Below are 6,000 nucleotides of genomic sequence, written 5' to 3'. Positions count from 1 at the left end.
CGGCGCCGTGCTTCTCGTTGTTGCTCGTGACGCTTTCGCTGTCCTTTGACCAAGTGAAACGGCAACGTCTGTGTGTACTCCGGTGTCTTTGGGAAGAGAGGGGGTGGGGGGTATCGGAACCGTTTTTACGCGGAATACCTTTGTCGCGGCCCGAAGATCAATAAATATAAGCAGTACCGTGAACTGGGCTAGTTGGTACGGGTTCATTATGTTACAGAATGAAGACAAGTACATTAGGCGGCCGTCTATCACCCTCCATGTCAGCGAAATAGCGCTTCTGGACTTCGGATGCGCAGCAAAAAGAATGACATGTGGGAACCATTTCTAATCTTTTAAGTTAATAATTTAATTTAATTTAACTTTATTTAATTAAGTTAATTTAAGTTAACGTAAGTAATTTAAGGTAATTTAAGTTAACTGCGCGCAAGTGTGGCCCACCCTATATAAGCACGTTTTTTGAGTAAAATTTTTCAGTTGATAGTCAGCGCTGTGTCCTGTAGTATGTGTGCCTTAGCTTTTTTCTTCGTTATTGTCGCGCTGTAACGTAATTAATTATAAGCAGCTTTACGTAAGCGTTAAGCAATGCTGACAAAAAGGCGACAGAATTTGGAGCACTGGTTATTATGTTACAATTTAATACATTGCGGCAGGGCTTAGTGCCTCCTAATTGGCGCGTGACACGTTTGTGTAAACAATAATTGCAATTATCTTAAAACGCTGGAGTCTGCAATTAAGACCGTAGTAGCTGCAGTGCGTCATACGAAGACGCTTACTGCTGCAACACTGAGCCTTAGTGAACAGAGGCAATGGCGACAAAGAGGCTTCATGCTCCGGCGGGCCTACAGGAAAAATATGTTTATATAAGAAAAGCGAAAGACATGCTCAGTAAGCGTGAACAGATGAGGCGCAATGACGATCCCTCAGAAGGAAAAAAAAAAAAGCTTTTTGTCGAAACTCAACGCCTCTAACAATATTGTTCAAAACTTCAAAAGACTCCTTATTGAAAAAAAGAAAGGGCTTTTCTGCTCACAGAGCGAAAGATTTTGTGTTTTGACAGGGCTATCTATTCGAGAAGCGCAAGTTCACGTTCCGAAGCGCAAGGCTACATTTAACATCACTCGAGCGTACAGAGCGGTTAGACGGCAACGAAGAAAACGAAGAAAAGAGAAACAACAGCAACAAAAGGTACGCGTTTCTTCATCGGGCACGTCTGATGTGCTTAAAAGGCGTGATCTGTTCTTGACGGTGGGGGCCACAAGTTTCAATTTTCTGAGCCGCTTTCATGGGAGAGCAATGCACTCAGCAACGCACCTTGCGCCTGCCATCGTGCACGCCGATACATCACGTCACCTCGCAGGCGAACGAAGGAACCAATGTTGCCTGAAGGTAAAACAAACGAAGCAATAAAAAGCGGACAATAACGCTCGCAAAATTAGCAGCTATTTGTCTCAATGTTGTTCGATTTCACGGCGACATCGATGTTGCAACGACAACGCGTGCGCATTGCGAAAACAGATATGGCAGTTTTTCCTGTTCTTTTTTTATGCGCTTTCAGATTAAAACCACTGAGTGGAAAAAACAATCTTGCGGTACCTCGTTAGAACGCAAGTGTCGAAGCTGTTGGTACGGGTGTATAATATGCAGTTGAATGATACTTAAGGTCTACGAAAAAATGCCAGAAAACCTCCGGTCACTCGCGAGCTCTTGAAAGCGACAAAAAGTAAAAATTTTTGTTATCGCTCCTTTTTATTTACACCGTCTAAAAAAAGAAAAGAAAGGCTTGATGTTGTGCGACTGCAGGAAAAGTAGCTGACGTCTAATTTGTAGGGACCTGTAAATATTAAATTTGAGGGAGGGTTGATTGCGAATAGAAAAGGTACCGAAGCGAATCATGCGCTATGAAATATAAACTAATTTTCGAATAACGAATAAACCAATGGTCATTCACATGGTGAGCAAGTTTCTGCCATTAAACTTCGCATTATGCGTAATAGTTCATTGAGAGCTGAAATGGTGAAATCGGAACAAAGGAACAGTTCGCAAACTCGCAACTCTTCGGAACATGTGTTGCGTGGCAAAGCAAAATAATATATATTTTTTCTCTCTCTAGTAGAAGCGGTTGGGCAAACGGTGCGATATTATGCAACATAACATTGAAATTAAGTGTATCCACATTTAACCCTGAGAGGGTGTAGCATTCATATTACTATACCAAAGGACACCTCTTTCCGACTGTCATGTCTGAACAAAATTTGCGAGTGATCTCGTTTTCGCGAGAAGGTTCTGTATTCCCGAGTGGCCGTGCTTGCTCTAATACACTATGCAACAGATATGTCAGTTATTAAAGCAGTTTGCTTTAGTTTCATGCATGATAATGCGCAGTAGACAGTGTGAAATGTTCGAAATTTACTTACAAAAATTAGCGCTTACATAGAGTGACAATTAGATTAATTCATTACTCGCGAAATTAACAGTCAGCGTTTGAATATTGCCCTATTCGGTAATTGAACTGAATAGCACAATATACAATGCGTTTTTCGAAAGGTTCGAATATTCGCACGCACCTACTAATTGGTGCTGGTTGGTGGTAATGTATAACGTATAGAGTAAGCATCGCACGCGACAGTATACAAATTGATGAAACGACTGCATAGACAAGAAAACCTGGACCAGGGGGCGCTAATGCGCCTTCCTGAAAAGCCCCCCCCCCCTTTTTTTTTTTCGGAAATCTCCTTATGCGGTCGCGTGCAGCGCTCCGCCGGCGTTTTGTTTACATTGCGGCTGCGTGAAATCTGTCTCGCTGCGCGCGCGCGCTTGTTTTGTCTCTCTCCCCCTCTCGTTTTCTGCTCGCGCTACGGGTGCGCTTGCTCGAGCGTTATATTAAAGTGCGGGTCGTGATCTCTCGGCATCGGCGGAGATGAAGAGCACGTTTGTCGAGAGACTGGCCAAGAAAGCCACTCTTTTGGCGACGGTATAATGCCCAGAGAGCAACACAAAAGACAAAAGCCACAGTGCTAAAATTTGTAAAAACGAAGATGCGTACCCATTATATATATATATATATATATATATATATATATATATATATATATATATATATATATATATATATATATACGCACACACACACACACACACACACTGTTTCGGCTAGCAGCACTTCAGCGAATGGTAACATTTTGTGCTGCTGTGCCTCAAAAACACGGGCGAGGTTTTTTGTAACCAATTACAATGGCTTTTTACACAGTAGTCAATGCCAGGAAAAACGGAATGCTGCAATATCCGTCGCACCAATATGGCCTCTTTAAGCGTTTGAAATAAAAAGGAAAAGTTAAGTAGCTTGAGCGCCCGCTTTTGCGAGGTACAGAAATGCTTGTCATCAATAGTGGATGAACGACATATATAAAACGATCAGAAATGGTCGTTATTTTGCTGAGTACTTCGTACAATAAATGATACAAGGTCTTTCAAAGGCTTATTAGAATAAACTAATCGAGTTAGTAATGACAAGCAATACAATCGCCATTTGTACATCTATGTGATGAATCTACAATACAGAACCCGTTCTGTCACGCGGCTGCCTCACGGGCTCGCAGGCCGCAAGTACGATTGAATATATAGCAGTATGCGCAGTACCTCAACCGGTTTTCACACCAGCTGCTGTTGCAGTGCGCTCTTTCCTGAAGGTACTGAATGGGCGCGACGATATGGGAGGAGTCGACTAAACTTTATTGCTGTATGCCTAAGGACCACTCGGTCTGCCGTACGACAATGATCAAAATAAAGCGCGCAAAATAAGTGATGATTTGAATCCGCGTACAGATTTGCTTGCGTACGCACACGATTTGTATGCTGCCGTTTGCATATAAAGAAAAACTGAGGCATTAATAAAGGCAGCTGTCGGTGTCCATTACAAGGACATCGGTTTTATTTTGAAGCGCGTCTCCAATCTCTTGCTTTGTTGTTTTACTCGCTCAAGTCCTTTCCATATTTCTTATTTCGAAAGATACATTTACTTTCTGTGCACAATCAAATTCGCTATGCAGTAACTCTTTCGTCCATTTCTAACTTTTTTTTTCCCACGCGCCGTCACTGTATATATATATATGTCGCTACATTGGCTTTTAAAATTTATTCTCACATGAGCCAGCGCCCACAATCTCGGTCAATGGTTACATACCCGCTGGTAGCTTTATGAGATATAGGCGTGCAGCTTGTTAGCGCAGCCATCCACAATGCTGCATGATATTGGAGGGCGGTCTATGTATGCAGTTCACGCTCGGTCAGGGGTCAAAGAATAGTAGGAGGCAAGACAAATGTGCGCTCTCGGCGGCGGCCGAGCTTTTCACGTACGGAATTTGAAATTGCGCCCAGCGTTTTCGAAGCCTCTCCTCGTTCGCGCGGTCTATCGAAAACCCAAGGAAGGGAAAGTTATGATCTACCGTGGTCAGTGAAGTGAACTGCGTTGCCTCACCACGGAGACGAACAAAGTAATAAGACGGCGTATGTATAAAGTGAAAGGGGGGGGGGGGGCAGAACCCTCGAATAAATTTGAGCGCCTTCATCTTTCAGAGCAGATCCAGAAGCCACAATTCAGGTCCGTATACAACACTGCAGGATGTTCGACAGCGCCGATCTTTGGCAGGTATATAAATGCGAGTAGCATTTCTTGGGGATTCAAGAAGAAGACAGACATTGCGAAAAGGCGGTGTCTCGCATTCCAGTCGTTTTCCCTCGAAGGAACGGCATAGCATTATGCCAACAAGCGTGCACGCCTCTTTGTCTGTTGAGTAGCACAAATACTAATGATTAGAATAATAATAAAGCGCGGATCTTTCGGAAATCAACGACTTGCGGTAACTATTTGATTAAGAAGCAAGATCCGCATTTTACTCGTTGCGCCGTTATCATTACGCTCAATGCTCATGGCGAATCGCACATAATACCGCCTTCGCGACTTGTGATGTCACACTGAATCAGAAAGTATTTCACGCGTACTCATTCGCAAAATCAATAGAAAGCTGCTCCATAGCCACCGGAAGAGTTTGCCGGTTACATTTGTGAAAGCCTTGCCGCAGGGCTGATGGTCGAAGCCGACCGCAAAGGTAAGGTTACTCGTAGCTACAGTCGAGCAAAAAAAAAAAAAAAAAAAAAAAAACCCGGCTATTTCGTTATGTCGTCAGCTATACTGCCGAACCGTTGTTTACCATGTCTACAGTTAAGTTGTTCAAGGCGAGACCGAGTTACACATCGTAACGAAGAAACTGTCCGCATACTCTGTACAGTACGTTGCTACGTAAAAGAATAGTGAAAAAAAATTAATGAAAAAAAAAAAACGAAACTTGGAGGATGCTTGAGCTTCACCTTCAAGAGTAGAAGGCGATAGCGTAATCCGGGCTTCTCTTCTCGATGGACACCTCAACTGTGCCGCAAGGAGAGGAACGTCTGTAAGAATGCACGTTTCAAAGTATCCTAGAATGCGTACTGCGAGTACAGTTGCGAAGTGCCCACTACACCATAAAATTCTTCCTTTTGCATATTGGCGAAGAACCCGCTACGCGTCCGTAAGGCAACACACGCAGCTGCACATTTTGTTGATGCCATTGCTGATAATGATGATTAAGTATCCCTAAGCGCTTTGTACTGGATGGACCTTTGAACCACCCACTCATTGCGCAATTCACATGTTTTTTTACGCTTGGGGCAATTCTACGGTTCTTTTAGGCAATATTGCATACGTTAAGGAGACTCCTCGCACCACGTGACGTTCGTACAGGGCTGTTTTCCGATACAGTTTCAGGCACTGGCGTGACTCTGTGGTAGAACCCCTGCCTGCCACGCAGAAAGCCTGAGTTCGATTCCCACTTGGACCAAAGATTATTGTTATTTATTTATTTATTTGCATATATATCTTGCATTTTCGCGCACGGACAACGCTGATTTTTCGCTCACAACAATGGCGTCGATGTCGTCGCCGGAATTTCTGCGAAAAGAGCTACT

This window comes from Rhipicephalus sanguineus, chromosome 2 (assembly GCF_013339695.2).
Source record: "Rhipicephalus sanguineus isolate Rsan-2018 chromosome 2, BIME_Rsan_1.4, whole genome shotgun sequence".
NCBI lineage: Eukaryota > Metazoa > Arthropoda > Arachnida > Ixodida > Ixodidae > Rhipicephalus > Rhipicephalus sanguineus.
The sequence above is the reverse complement of the archived record's forward strand: the minus strand, read 5'-3'. Positions refer to the sequence as shown.